General features: G+C 47.3%; 1 long non-coding RNA gene across 1 annotated transcript in view; it reads right to left on the bottom strand.

Moving 5' to 3' along the window:
- The window catches only part of LOC126510606 (uncharacterized), a 62,089-nt gene that overhangs the window by 43,926 nt on the left and 2,376 nt on the right, over positions 1 to 15,787 (bottom strand). Inside the window, exon 2 of the long non-coding RNA XR_007594445.1 lies at positions 6,940 to 7,053. This is a non-coding gene — a long non-coding RNA (uncharacterized lncRNA). The remainder of the gene's footprint in view (positions 1 to 6,939; positions 7,054 to 15,787) is intronic.

Raw genomic sequence — 15,787 nt, 5'->3', positions numbered from 1 at the left:
TAGCCAGTACATATATGCACTGACTCTGTGAGCCTAGGAGCATGCCCGCCCTCCCTAGGGTGGTCACACAGCATTCTGCCTGGTTCTAGAGCCTACTCTAATCTGCACAAATGCAGAAGAGCCCCTCCAACTTTACCCCAACAGAGAGGTTAGAAGTTAGAGACCACCAGCTCTTGGCGCGTTCTCTCTGGTTCTCATGGTAGCATGGATTTCAAAGGACTTGACAGTTTCAAAGAACTGGTCCATTATCCTTATGCCTTGGTTTCTAATCCCACAGTGGTCTACTAACCATGCCTGGGGAAGAGAAGGGGTTCTATCTATAAAAGTCTGTGTGAGCCACACACTGCCTTGGAGGGGTGCTATACGCCTGACAAAAGCAATTTAAGGAAGGGTTTGTTTTGGCTTAGGGTTTGAGGAATACAGTCCAATAGGAAAGTCATGGCAACAGGATGTAAGGTCACACTGGACCAGTTGGAGGGAGGCCGCTTGTTTGTTTCCCAGCCTCCCAGACCCAAAATAACCACACAAAAACTATTAATTAAATCACTGTCTGGCCAATTACTTAAGCATATTGCTAGCTAGCTTTTATATCTAGAATTAACCCACCTCCATCATTTTATATTTTACCATGAGGCTCGTGGCCTACAGGCAATGTTTCAGCATGTCTGTCTCTGACAGCGGTTCCATGGCTTCTCTCTGACTCCACCCTCTTTTTCCCAGCATTCAGCCTAGTTTTCCCCACCTAGCTCTGTTCCACCCTGTCAGGTCAAGCCAGTTTCTTTATTAACCAACGGTATTCACAGCATACAGAGGGAAATTCCAAATCACTGGGCCCATAAACAGCAGAGTAATAGAGTAATAAAGGCTCATGTGCAGCTCATTTTTTCTTTTTCCTTATTTTTGGCATGTGCATACATGAGTGGTATGCACATGTATGTATACATGCTTGCATATGTGCATACATGCATATAGTGTGATTGTGCGTGTGGAATCCTGAGGCTGACACTAGGCATTTCCCTTGATGGTTCTCTGCCTTATACATTGAGGTAGAGTCTCTCACTTGAATTGATAACTTGCCAGTCTAGCTAGCCTCACTAACCAGTTCGCTCTGGGGATCCTATGTCTGCCTCCCCAGAACTGTGGTTACAGTCGACTGCCATGCCTGCCTGGCATTTCCATAGGTGCTGGGAATCCCAACCCTAGTCCCCCATACTTACCTCGCAATCACTTTACTCACTCAGCCAATTCCCCAGCACCCTTCCCCCCTTTTTCATTCAAATCAGGTCCCAGCACCTAGGATAATGACACTCATATCCAGGGAAGGTCTTCCTGACTCAGTTAAACTTCTTTGGAAATACTCTTCAAGGGACGCCCTGAGGTGTGTCTGCAGGGATTCCAAATCCAATCGTGCTGACATGAAGATGCACCATGCCATGTGTGTTAAGAAGCAGAGGATGGATGTTAGACTTGCCATTGGAAAACTGAGTGTCTCCACATAACAAACACACTCACACATCCTTTGGCCTGACTTAAGGATTCTCCCTCTGGCCTCACCTTTCCTTCACTGACCTTCTGCTCTTCATCCATACCAAATGGCTTCTGTCTTCCGTGTGACATCAGGCCATTGCTCAGGTTCTTCGAAACCCCTCTGTGTCCAGCCAGTACTGCTAAGTGCTCAGTCAGTATGACATTTCTCCTGAAATGTTTGGTCCTGTGACATTACCCACCAGCAAGGCCCACTGTCATGACTGGTCAATGGCAAGTCATGGTCCTTTGCTTCTCTTGAGACCACAGCCAGGTCGATTCATCCCTGACTCAGAACTTAGACCAGGACCTGGCTAAATTGAGACTCTATAATTCTTTGTAGGAGAGAAGAAGAGGAGGGGGAAGAAGGAAAGAAAGAAGGAAAACTACCATCAGCCACTGGTGTCCTATGCCGTCCGACCTTCCACTATGACCACCACCTCGCTCTCAGATCTGACAGAGACAATGATGCCCCCATCCCAGCATCAGGGCACAGATTCCCGGGCTGAGGCAGTAAATTGACTCCGCAGTCAATTTTTAGTCTTCCCAAAGGGCACAGTGTGTTAACTGGGGATCTGCAGCAAATTTGTAATCACAGATCAGGCACTCCCCACTCCTGCAACCCTGACAGGTCTCAGTGCTGCTGTGTACTGAGTGAGGGACCAGAATTCTGTTTGACTAAATCCTGCGGAGAAACTAGTCAGAAAGGGGATTGATGCTTAAGCCTCAACGCTGGCTGCTGAAGCCTTGTGCAAACATTTCTTCAAGATAACTGCTCTCTCAGCCCTGAGACAATGCAATGTGGAGAGTGTAGGGACTCTGAACTACAATGGAAGGTGGCCATTAACACCACAGGGCCATAGAACTAGATGGCATTATGATAGGGGTCAATCTGGATCTAGGGCTTCCTGGATTTTAAAGTCTTTTGTGTCTGTGACCTCAGTGAATCCTAATAACATCTTGAGGGATGATGTCACAAAAGTTACTGCCCCTCTGGATATTTAAGAAATGCCAGGTGGGACAACAAAATGGCTCAGTGGGTAAGGGCACTTGCTGCCTAGCCTGGAAACCTCAGTTCAACCCTCAAGATCCTCACGGTGGCAGAAGAAACTAAATCCTGTAAGTTTTCCTCTTCTCTACACACACACACACACACACACACACACACACACACACAAACATCCACCAGGCACTGCATACACTGCCTTTAGAATATTGTCTCTTTTAGGAACAAGGCATTTTGGAGGCAGGTGTATTTATATTTATTTGTATTTATAGTGGGTACTTTGAAGATGCTAAGTTCTTTGTCTGACACTGCACAGCCAGAAGAGAAGTCTAAAGCTTCAAGTCTGGTCTGTCTGAAAACAAGGGCCCTGTGCATGACCTCTTTGACAAGCTCCAAATTTCACTGATGAAAAGTTAGCGCCTGGCAGTCAGTATGGGATTCAAGCAAATATGCAGAGAAATGAGCTTGGAGGCTGGGCACATATGATATGGAATTTAAATCTATGTTCAGCCACTGACAAGGACTTGGGCAAGTTGTTATGCCTGCATAAGACTGGGACAATAGTTCGTGTAAGATAATTCACTGCAAACCCTTCGAAGATAGCTGTTCTGAGAAATTCCAGACTCCCGTTCTGACGGGCTTCTAGGTTTCCGGAAGTCCCTTTGAGCCAATCAGGCCCTGTCAGCTCACGTTCTTTCAATGAACTCACTCATCCAATGGTTACAAAACAAATATGGAGAGCTGCTGAGGCTGGACCGTGCTTCAGTCATGGTGCTGGGCGTTTCCATGTGGTTGAAAGCAGCATGCAAGGTGGGGATATTTATGCACAGATGAGGAAAGTGAGGCAGAGAGAAGTGAGGTGCTAGCCTTAAGTCTTATCAAGGGCAGTGCCCACCCCCTTGGTTAACCACTTTGCCTGCAATTTGTCACATCAAATGTCAGTCATTCCCCCCACCCCAAACTTTCCCTAGCCTTGTTCAGTGTGCTTGCTCTCTCACTAACAGAGAATCTTCCCCTGGCCAAGGTTTGCTAAGTTCTAAACAGCATGACTCCAGTATGTTAAGAACATAAATACTCACCTTTTTCTTTTCATAGTTCAAGATAAATGCATTCCGTGTGGGAGGGGGGAGAATGGGGAGAAGGGTTCTTCTGTTTGCAAATAGTATTACTCAGGCTTCTTGTACCAAAGGGAATTTACTAGAGAGTAGAAAGGAAAGAAAGAGGGAAAAGAGAAAAAGAGGAAGAAATCACAGTGAACAAAAGACCTGGGGGACGTAATTATAGAAACCCTGCAGGTTCCGCACTAGCTGGAAAATTGCAGCCATTCCATGGTGGGAGCAAAGCTATTTTCTTTTATTTTAAAGTGGATTCTTCACCTTCCAAAGGGCTAATTATGGTACTGCCTACATGTTGTGTTCATAGGCTCCAATTTCATCTTTTCATTAACCACGCCAGCAAATAACAAAATTGTACCTGCTCTCTGGAAGCATCTTCACGCGAGTTCCGAAACAGGAGAGAACATGGAAATCACTCACTTGTGACTCGGTCCATGTTTTCCATAATTGGCCTCCCCAAAGACCTTATCAATGGCTCCTCTGCCAACTCAGCCAAGAGAAAATCATAAAACAAAGCAGGTGGGTGGCAAGAGCCAAAGGAGGTATAGGGAGGGCGAGGTGATCTTTCCTAAACACTAAATGATAACGCAATGTCGTGGAGAGCTTTTGATGATGTAGGAGATCCTCAATGTAACACATTTGGAGAAGAAGCAGACTACACAGAATGTAGACAGAACGGTTTCAGCTGTGTTGATCACACTTACACACATGTCATTGCAGATCATTACAATGCTTTGTGCTTACTACATGTCAATGAACAGAATTCTTCGTTTTTTTATACACACTCAAGTGCCAGCCACATAGGAAAGATGGCATCCAAAGCCTCTTCCTTGAGCTTTCAAGGACTGGGCTCCTCACCCCCAGTGAGAAACCTCAGCATCCATCAAGTGTGTGTCTTGTCCCACTTCCCAAACACTTCAACCTTTTTAGGATCAGCATCCCTCTCCTGCATTCCCCCCAGGGCACCCTCCACATCAGGTTGCTGGGTGGAAGAGGCTTTACAAGAAGTCTTTAAACTAGCAATGACTAGGGCTGTGACCTGGGCAGAGGAGGAAAGCTTTTTCCTGCCACCGTCTTAGGATTTCTATGTTGTGATAAAAAAACACTATGACCAAAAGCAGCTTGTAGAGAAAACGGTTTATTTCACTTTAGAGCTTGCAGTCTGTCATCCCGGGAAATTAGAGCAGGAACTCAAGGCAGGAACTTATGCGGAGACCATGGGAAAGCGCTGTTTACTGGTTTGCTCCTCATAGCTTGCGCAGCCTGCTTTTTCAAGTTCACAGATGGCCCCACCCACAGTCATCAATCAAGAAGATGTACTGCAAGATCACACAAACCAGTCTGGTGTGGAACGGGGGAGCATTTTCTCAATTGAGGTCCCTTCTCTAAAGTGACTGTAGCTTGGGCCTAGTTGATGTAAAACTAGCAGCACAGTCCCCTGCCCATTCCCAGTCTATCTTGACCTCTGCCAGGCTCACCCTCTCTCTGCATCCCTCACCTGCTCCCAGCACACCTCTGTCTCGGGTATCTTTTAGGCATCCCGGCATGCTCCAACCTGTCTTTTCCAGTTTCCAGAGCCCCAGCTATGGACTATCTCTGCTTTTAACAGAGGACTGAAAAACTTGTTTGATTAATATTCGGAGCACTCAGAAAGCACTTTTATCCAATGCTTCCCATGCAGACTAGCCAAGCAGAACAAGAGAGGCGAGCTAATGAGCCCGTTAAGGTGTCTTCCCAAACAAATGCTTTCCTTGTCCTTCCACCCCAAAACAGAAACAGCTGCAGTTTTAAAAATAGCATGCTTCCATCCTTTAACGGAAATATGCCAAGTTTTTAACACCCGCTATCTTTAGGTGACGAGGAACAGTTTAACATCATTTATTCCTTCCTATTTTTCTGAATTTTCCAGAGTGTCCCTGGCTAGCATGAACTGCTTTATCATAATAAAGTCCCCAATGGTCAATGCATCTGTCTAATACCTGACTGAATTTTCACAGAAGCCCTCATCAGGAGGCACGTCTGCTCTCGTTTAGAAGTCCAGAAAGGTGAGGCAACTGTTCAAGGTCACACAAGCAGAAGTAGGAGTCAGACTCGACCTTTGGCCTCTCAGCCACTAAAGGACAGAGGTGTTGTATAGAGCCCCCTGTCTCCTTCACCTGCAGGTGGCATCCTCAGGCAGGCCTCAACAGATCGCCTGGGGCTAGTGGCAAGTGTGAGCAAGTCTATGCAGTGGGACTCACAAGATGGTTCCCTCTAGGGACAATTCTGTGTTCCTATCTCATCCAAATCAGACTCAGAATTGGGTGGGTGGGTGGGTGGCGGGTGACTGGGTACCTTGATGTGGGATCTATCAATGGCACCGGACTTGATTAACAAAAATGTAGAGGAAAATGACATGTCACTTCTGCGCCAAGTGTTGGGGGGCGGGGGGTCAGTTTATGCTTCTCCACGCTCCTCTCCTGCTTTCACAAAGCAATGTCCCCAAGAAAGGCAGTGTATAGACAAGGGACAGGTGACTTGTGTTACTTCTGTGTCCTCAATTAGAAGGAAAAAGCAGGGACGTCCTCATCAGATCATTAAAGTGAAATTCTACTTGTGCCTTTTGAAAATGATCTCAGGACAACTAACTTATCACAGCTATCCTGGCCCAGCCGGTTTCCTGCCTGCCAGCGCCCGTCCTATCACAGGCTCTGGAAATGCCCAAGGAAGAGCATGACAACTAGCAAATGGCTCTAAGTCATCCCCAGACTGTGAGGAAGGAGTGCTTGGGCCTCTCTCCTCCCTTCCAGGGGCATGAACTCCCACCAGCTGCAGCCACAACTGGAAACCGCGGCCTCAGGTGCCATCTGGACACAGTGTGAAGCAATGAAGACCAACAGAAGGAAGTGCTAGATAGCAGCCAATTACCACCTTCTGCCTGCAACCAGGGGAGCCGCATGCCCTCCCTAGCAATCTGTGCTCTCTGTGCCATTAGCCACCACTGTCTTCTTGGTAAGGGTGGCTAAGTCAGGAGCCCCATGTTTCAGTCTGAAAACAATAGCCCTCCGCACTGAGAAATAGGCAGGAGAGAAAGCCGGCTCTGCCCTGCCATCAAAGGAGCCAGTCCACTGATCCTGCTAGGCATCCCCAGCAGGGGGATGCAATGGCCTCATCTACAGGAACTGGCTGGTGGTCGGGTTGCTGAAGCGGCTTCATTAGATTTGCTCTTGTCTCATCCTTCTTCCAGTCTTTCGTCTGGACCATCACTCCTTGCCTCATTTATTTTGCGATACATTCATTCCCGGGTTTACTTACCCAGCAGGTGGTCTGAGCACTCCATCCATCCGGAGCACTGAGCACCACGGGATGATGGAGGGAAGAGGTCTGGAAGAGGATGGAGCCTCCTGCTAGGTGGCAAAATCTTCTGTTCTAGAATTTGGAAGGGAGAAACAAAACATGTTTTCACTGCAGATATAACCCCAACTACCCCATTTGTCAGGAAACCCCTTGGCCAAGAGCCATGTGCAGGTAGTGACCAAGACCCCTCTGTAAGTGCCTGTGAATATTCCCTTTTTGGTAGGTGTGGCCCTCAGAGACACTCCTTATAACTGCCTAAAAGGTTTGACCTGAGCACTGAGTGGTCTCCTGCTATGAGCGGCTTCTTATCTCCCTTGCTTTCAAATCAAGGCCATTAGGCTACTGGGCAGCTAGTGACCAAGCATGGGTGAGGTCATGGCCAGGCCACTGCTGCTCAACACAGGTCTTCTCTTTGGGGGTCTGCATCCAAATCCCCTTCCCAGTCCTGATTTCTTCTTTTGCCTTCTGAATGAGTCATCCCTTGTAGACCTTTTGGGCGTCTTTGTCCACCTCAGCACCTGTCTCCTGGAGAACCAAGCTAGCCCAGGGGGGTGATAAAAGGAAGAGAAACACGAGTTGTTCCTTTTTTTCTTTCCCAAGAGCTCTATAGTTTGAGAGTGGGTGCTGTTGCTAGTCATAAAGTATTTTTGTTGGTCAAGGATATGACTTCGCCGAAGCAAGAGTCTTGCCATCGTTTTAGACCTCTTGCCTGAAGCAGGACAAGGCCAAGTGCTCTGAGCTGGTAGGAAAGATCAGCGCAGGTCTTGTGGCCCTTCCAGGTCTGGACCGACTGGACAGGGTCACAGTGCTGGGTGAGAATGAGTGTCAATAGGAAAATGGTTCCCGGGTGTTCCAGGTCCTAAAGGATCATTGGTTACTAGGGCCTTGTCAAGGCAGTAGAAAGCAATACGGCCTGTCCACAAGCATGCGGCTCTTAGATGGCTGCATGGAGGAATGGGGGGGGGGTGGAACAAGGGGAGGTATATTGGAACACAGTCCAAGAATGGAATCCTGCCAAGAGAAGTCTGAGTGCTTGTGAGAAAACTCCAAGAAAACAAGACATGAGTCTTGTGACCTCCATTTCTCCAAAAACCAGGTAATTGTTCCTAGATGATGCTTTCATGCACTTCCCAGGAGTAGCGGACAGGAGGGAGTTTACTTTAGACTGTTCATTGCAACTGGCTATTGGGATTTGTTTATATGCCTCTATGGAAGAACATGTTTTTGCCACATGCAGCTTGTCCTTGGGGTTGTACACTTTACTCAGGGGACTTCTTAACCCTCAGAGTAAACTGTCTGATGCTCTGAATAAAGTTAACTACTGCGTGAGACTTTAGTCGGCCTCGTTTTTAGGCTCCATCCTCCCAGATTCCTCCACCTCTAGAGCAGTAACCGGACCTGTGCTTTGATAAGGAGTTTCTTCAGGACCTAATACAAACCAGGGCCTGTGGTGTGCTTTGTATCCGCATGTTTAGATAAAGACCAAACGATCACCAGGGCTTCTCTAGACACCAGCAAAAGAAGCAGCTTCTGGCCAAAGAAATAGAAAAGAAAGTTTCTAGGAGGCTATTGAGAAGCTGAGGCAGAAGCAGGCAGAAGAAACCCAGCAGCTGTGGGCTCCCATGTGGCGAGAGCCCTTCCACAATCCCACCAGAGCATAGTGTGGAAAAGAGTGAATGTCAACATTTTTAGTGTCTTTGTTTCTGTGTTCCTTGTTCGATTTCTAAAGAGGGGTACAGAATCTTGCTAGATAGGGTAGGTGTGGGATTTTGATGGACAGTCTTGATGCTCTGTAGGGTCCAGAGAGTAATCTACAATTGCCAGACTTCCCATTTTGAATGAGTGAGTTTATTAACTACATAAAGAGCAGAAGATAAATAAATAAATAGCAATAAATAGATAAAAAAATCATCAAATCAGGGGCTTGCAAGCATCCATCAGAAACCAACTAGGAAAGCCCTATTAAGGCAACCAACTAGAGGGTTGGATCAAGGGAGAAGAGTAGAATGTCCCCTCTGGTAAGGTTTCCATGTAAAGTGACAAATAGTACCACAGAAAGACAATGTTATCAAATTGGGTGCTCACAACACCCAACAGAAACTTGAGGCAGTCCACTGGAGTCCTCAACTGAGCTTTCTCTCCACAGATGAGCTCTATGGCTGGACACCCAGCTTCTATTTCCTGCTGGAGGCTCATTTTTATCATGGGATAAATAATCATAACCTTTGTAGCTTGCCTTGTAGCTGCGTTTCAAGGCTGTGATGTTTTCACTCTTGGACAGTTCTACTGTTTTGTTCCTTCCCAGCCCACACTCAGACAAGGAGGATACTTTGAGATGAACATACCTGGCTCTAAAACGGGGGTGAAGTAACCTTGTTTCCAGAGCCAACCTCTCAGGGAACTCAAACAACACATGACAATTTACCAAGATCATGTATCATTTGATAAGACAAAGGGCATCTCAAGACACACACACACAAAAAAAGAGAGAGAGAGAGAGAGAGAGAGAGAGAGAGAGAGAGAGAGAGAGAGAGAGAAAGAGAATGCAAGGCCACAGCTAAAGGAGGACTTGTCACCTACGAAGCCAGGGACCACCGGGTATACAGGCTCAGGGAAGGGAGGACAAGGACGTACTGGGAGGAACTGACAGACACCAAGCAGGGCTGGGTGCAGGCAAGGACAGTGGATAGATGCTGGGAACCAAAGGATTAAGTGGAGGAGAGAAGATGTGGGCAGAGCCCTCCTCTGCAAAGCAAAGATTAGAAGAGGAGGTGAGGATGGAAAGAGGTCTCTTGTAAAGGGAGGGTTTTTTCTTCATGAGGTAGGAGAGACTTAATCCTCTTTATGAGCAAGAGGAGAGAACAGGAAAGATGAAGATACATCAGAGAGTGATCACAGCAGAAAGAGGACAGGACCCAGAGGAAGGGCAAGAATGTCCGGGTCAGTGCCGTCTTTGCCATTCTAGTGTATCCTAGCTGCTAAGGAATGATTGTAGGGGCAAGGGGAGTGACTCAGCAGATTAGCACACCTGCTGTCCTTCTGGTGTGATTCCTGGCATCCATGTTAGGTGATTCACAACCACCTATAACACCAGCTTAAGATGACCCAACACTTCCATCTGAGCTACAAGGGCACCTGCATCGTGAGTTTGTATGCACACATTTTCAGAAAATAGATTGTGAATTAATTTCTTGCTTTCTAGTTTCTTTTACTTTAACCTCTGTGATGGACAATTTTGCCTGTCAATTTTACTTGAATACATGATAACCAGGGAGTAGGTAAAACATTATTTCTGGGTGAAATGAGGATGAGGGTACTTACAGAGGAGACTGCATTTGAATCAGGGACCTTCTTCCCTTCCTCCCTGTTCCCTCCCTCACTGCCTCTGTCCTTCCTTCCTCAAGCAGACTCAGAAGCTTATCCTAGTATTCTTGTTGCCCAACCCCCACCTGCTCCCCACCCCCATCTGTTCCCCACCCCCAGGTGTTCCCCGCATCCTCTCTGGCTCTCAAACCTTCAAACTCAGACTAAATTCCACCAGTTTTTCTGTCTCCCCCAACTAGCAAAAGATCGACAGATTGAAAGACTTCACAGCTTCCATAGTCACGGGAGCCAATTCCCACAATAGATCCCTTCTTCTGTAACTCCAGAAATCATTCTGGATCTGATCTGATAGAGAACTTTGTATAATGCAACCTCAACTTGACCTTAAAGTCAAGAACTGTGTCTTTGTAAGTAGAAAGAACGATACTCCCGTCTTAGGGTTTCTATGGCTGTGAAGGGACACCATGACCACAGCAACTCCCTTATGAGGGAGGGGACAGACATTCAACTGGGGTGGCTTACAGTTCAGTGCCTTAGTCCTTTATCGTCATGGCAGGGCATGGTGGCACGCAGGCAGACATGGTGCTGGAGAAGGAGCTGAGAGTTAATACGCCCTGATCCAAAGGCAACAGGAAATGAACTGAGACACTGGGCAGTATCTTGAGTATGAGACCTCAAAGCCCACCTCCATAGTGACACACTTCCTCCAACAAGGCCACACCTACTTCAACAAGGCCACAACTTCTAATAGTGCCTCTCCCTATGGGTTTATGGGGGCCAATTACATTCAAACTACCACAACTGCACAGAGAGTCAAAAGACCAGAATTCTAGGACCCATTTGTATTATGGGATCCTTCTCGACTGTGGGTTACTAAGTTCAGTGACTTGGTCAAGGACACGTTCAGTTTTCTTGTAAGAAATCACAAGGCAGGACGTTCGAGTTGGTGCGGCTGCGTATGCTATGTTTCACCCACGTGACTTCAGTCACCCACTCCTCCATTCTCGGCAAAGAGCTGTAGATGTTCTGTTTGCCATCACATTGACTTAAGATGGATGTCTGACCAGGATCATATCCACAGTCCATGGCCAAACAAGGAAGAAACAGAGCTAGGCACCCTGCCTTTGGAAAGCAAAGCCTTCCTGATTGACCTAACAAGTCCAGTTTGCATCTAGTGGCCCCTTTCAGCTGCACGAGGGCTGTTACTCTACACTAAATAAGGTTGTCATTGCACCTGGCTTCTCTAGTCCTTGTCTTCCTCTAACGGCTTCCTGGGCTTCTGCTGGGGATATCCCCCCAACTACGCCCCCACCCCCCGCTCTCAGCATTCTCCACCCACAAAGAGTCTCGGAAGGAGAGTAAACATATCCCACTCAGCATCCAAAGCCAAACACCTTTCCCAGGCGGTGGAGTGGATCCTAGTATCCGTCAATTGACCAGAGGGCCTCTCTCAGGATTTGTCCCCATGTGTGAGTGTGACAAGACCAGAAGAAGCACCTGGAGATTAACTCTCTCTCCTTGTGCATATCCCAATTAGGGCATCTCCACTTAGGGCTCCTTTTCTAACGGTGCACATTCCAGCCTTCCAGAACTGCTTCCTCCCACTTCTTTCTCAGTCCAGATTGCCAGTCTGCCTGTAAGTTCTGAGGGGACATTCAAACCAATATGGTCCCTTCTACTCTGCTGCTTGGAATACACAAGCAAAACTCCGACTGGCACACGGACGCCATCCCTGACCACTTGTGCGTGACCTTGAGAAAAATCGCCTTTCATCATGTGGCGCGAGTGTTCGTCTCCAAATGATAGGTTGGCCCCAACCTGTCTTCTTCTCTCTCACAGATGACGGTATCGGTAACAAGGGGGTCCGAATGAACGTCAAAGCGTGGATGGGGATTTCAGCAGAGGCTTCATTAGGAAAGCTAATTCAGAAATGGGGTATTGCTGAGGCTGGAACAATTCTGCCGGACAACCAAGCCTAGGTAGAGTCTACTCCCCTCTTACCACAGTCCAGGTTTCCCAGAGCAAATCTGCACTAGTTGGTGCTTTCCTGCTTTAATTGCAACGCAATCATTTCAGCGGTGTCTGATCGTAAGCGTCTAAATTACAGCCACGAGTCAGGTCTCAGGGAGCATGCGCTGTCCGCCGGAGGTCGTCCTCCTCTGCTGACGTCCCTTAAAAAGCCTTATAAAAGCTCAGCGTGGAAGGAGAGCGCCTCCCCTGTAAACTTGGAGTCTGAGCCTTCAAGGAAAAATTATTTTGTTAGAACAGCAGTGCGGCCTCAGTGTGGCCTTATGTTCTAGAAAAGGCTCACTGCTTAGCTGCATTTAATAATCCATGAAACATCCTATTAGCTTTGGTGTGAACTGTGCGATTGCAGGGGTAAAAACAAAGTGAGAAGCCGAAATACAAAATATGCAAAAAAATGAAAATAAGTGAGATAATAAATATTTGATCAGGCCTCTATTTTCAGGTAACCAGTTACCATCGTGGGCTCTCCAACGCCAACAGAAGTCATAGAACACCATGCTGAATTATTCAAAGGACCAGGGGAACCTTTCTTTTCTTTTTTTCTCTTTACTACCTTTAAATAAGTATGCAGCCTTCCAAGCTAACCTTTACTTAAGTATTTAGCACAGACACTGGGTCAAATATAAAACAGCAAGATTTCTCGAAAACTCAAGCTGTAATTGTGAATCAGATTAGGGAAGGCAGCTCAGTCTCTTCGTCTTCCCCTTTGTGCCCCCACAGATTCATCTAGTGCGGGAAGAACCTGTTAACGTTAGTTGAAAGTCTGATTTTTAGCAAGACTTTTATGTTTGTGTTTAGCCATGATATTTTTAATGTCATTTACTCAATCCACCCAGTCCTTCCTTCATTCAACACACACTTTTTAAATACTTGCTGCTTCCCAGGTGCTGTCCTAGATGTGGGAATACATCAGGAGGAGCCTGACCTCTTGACCTTATACTACAGTGTGAGAGACAGATTAAAAGGTAGAAATGTACTCCAAAGGCAGGTAAACGAAAATACTATGAAAGGGTGGCATGTGGGAATGCTCCCTGGTTTTGAGGGCAGCCTGGCTGAATGGAAAGCTAAGGAGTGGGTGGTGGGCTTGAAAGTGGGAGGAGCCTATCCCACCCATGAGTGAGAAGCGCCGTACTGGTGGGGACAGGGCCAGAGTGCCTGTCTTAGTGACTCTTCTTGACGAAACTGTGACTATACGCCTGACATGGACGACTTAAGGGAGAAAAGAGCTACCTTGGCTCACGGTTCAGAGGGTCAAGGCAGTGTGTACGTGTGGTGGGGAGGCACAGTGGTCGAAGCAGATCACGGCAGAGGCTTGTGGTGTGGCTTTGTTCATAGCTTGCCAGATCAAGAGAACAGAGGAAGACCCAGAAGCCGGTTACTATAATAGTCACTGTCTGCCCTTCATGGTATGTCTGCCGGCTAAGCACCATGTTTCTAAAATTTCCACAGCCTACCAAAAAGACACAAAGTAGGGATCAAGTACCCAAAACACAAGTGCTTGGGGGGTGAGGACCATTTCCTATTAAAACCCCCTACAGTGTCCGAGAAAGAACAGCAACATCCAGGAGACTGAAGATGAGGAAGGGCTGGTGTGCATGACATAATTCATGTGTGCCGTGTGGGCCGTGAGGAGCCTTGTGATTTTAGACTAATTGTGATAGAAACCAGTAAGGCCTTCTGTGTGGTGTGAACTGATTCAGGGTTTGAAAGGATCTGTCTTGTTCCAGAGAGGCTCTCTAGTGAAGGCCTGCTTCAATAGCTAGAAAAGAAAGACTTGACATGACTATCATCTCTCTAGTCTTTGGTTCTAAGTCCGCACCCGCCTTCTGAAGCACTTGCAGTGGCTGAAAAGCCTGCCATCTTTGGTCATTTTAAAAGTCCACCAATGGCCTTTCACACATCCTATTTTTTTTTATTCAACCACAGCTTGCTTTTCTGAATGAGGGCTTAGAAGACAAGTTAAGAAGGGCTCATCCAATGGCAGAGGTTGCCCAGGCAATGGTCCCATGCACAGTTCTTCTAAGGGCCAGTTCTTCAGAAGGTCCTCAGAACACAGCCTAAGACCATCACTCTGAGCTAGCTGTACCTTGCTGGCCGCCCAAAGAGCTCCTACAGAGGGAGACAGCCTCAGAAGAACCTGATGGCGACAGAGGACAAGAGCAGGGCAGCGTTAGACAACTGTTGCTCTCGTGCTGATACCGGAATTTTATGCCTGGAAATAATCTCCAAATTGTTCACAAATACAAGCTAATTTGAGAGCTCGTTTCTATTCCTTGGGGACCTGCCTCCTGCAGATATCCAGGGGAGGGATAACCCCGAGCCATGTTCTACATGCTGCTTTCTAGAACATTCCTTCACGATCACTCTCTGAGTCTAGTCACCTGTTAGACAGAAGTGCTGGCTTTACAGGACCTCCTTCCTGAACACTTTCCTTGTCCTCTACGCTTCCTCCTTACTTGTATTCTCATCCATACCTCATGAATAAACAGCTTTTCACTTTTCTTGTGCTGTAGATCGCCTATGAAGACTCAGACACATCCTCTACAGCAAATCCCTGTCCTTCTGCGAGGCCATTTCCTAGACACCTTCCTTTAGTGAGCCAAGCGGTAGAGACATTATATTTACCCATAAGCCCCCATTATACTTATGATCTAGTAGTCAGCTGTGACCACGGTCAAAGGATCCAGTTACTCCCCTTCAGAATGCCCAGACTGGATTTCTCAGGCCTGTCTTTCTCCCTATGTTCGCTAAACCTGCCTGTTCTGTGAATGTTATGTTATGGCTGTGACTGCCTTCCAAAAGCACACACTACTTCTTGCCCAGGAAGCCAGGGTCCTCTTCAGCCAGGTCCTCGTCTTCACTGGGGCAGGATAGAGCACTTGCTCTGCAGGAGTTGTTGCTCAAGATCTCCTCTATCTAGTCTCTGCCTTCCCAGCCCCAGGTCCTGGCTCAGAAAGGCTTGGCCTTTGATTAACTTACGGAATTAACCAACCTGCTGCAGCATATGCTACCTATATTCACAAAAATCCCCAACTTGTGATAAACCACCTACTCTGCGGGCACACAAACTGGCATCAGTAGGAGACCAGCCAGAGGGCACTGTACACTCAGCTATTATGCCGCTTAAACCTCCAACTCCAGTGTGGTAGAGGGTTGTGCCTGCCGCTTACAGGGAAGAAAGCAGAAACCTGCGTAGGTAAAGCTGCTTGCTCAAGGTCACCTTACGGAGACACATTGCATCCTGCCACCTGAAAAGAGACCCAAAGGGCGTGGAGTCTACTACCTGAGTGGGGAGGTACCCTTTTCCTGGGTACTTAGCGGGGGTTACCTGTGTGCCCATGTACCGATTAAAGACAAAGGTGTGACCCTTTCCTGAGCATGGGAAGACTAAAAGGGGCTGGGGGCAGAAACACGGTCCAGAGCCAGCTTCATAAAGCCCTCCCCACAGCCAGGA

Source organism: Alexandromys fortis, unplaced genomic scaffold (assembly GCF_014885135.2).
Source record: "Alexandromys fortis isolate MF-2015 unplaced genomic scaffold, M_Fortis_MF-2015_v1.1 scaffold_85, whole genome shotgun sequence".
In the NCBI taxonomy this organism is placed as follows: domain Eukaryota; kingdom Metazoa; phylum Chordata; class Mammalia; order Rodentia; family Cricetidae; genus Alexandromys; species Alexandromys fortis.
This window is presented reverse-complemented; position numbering and strand designations above follow the sequence as displayed.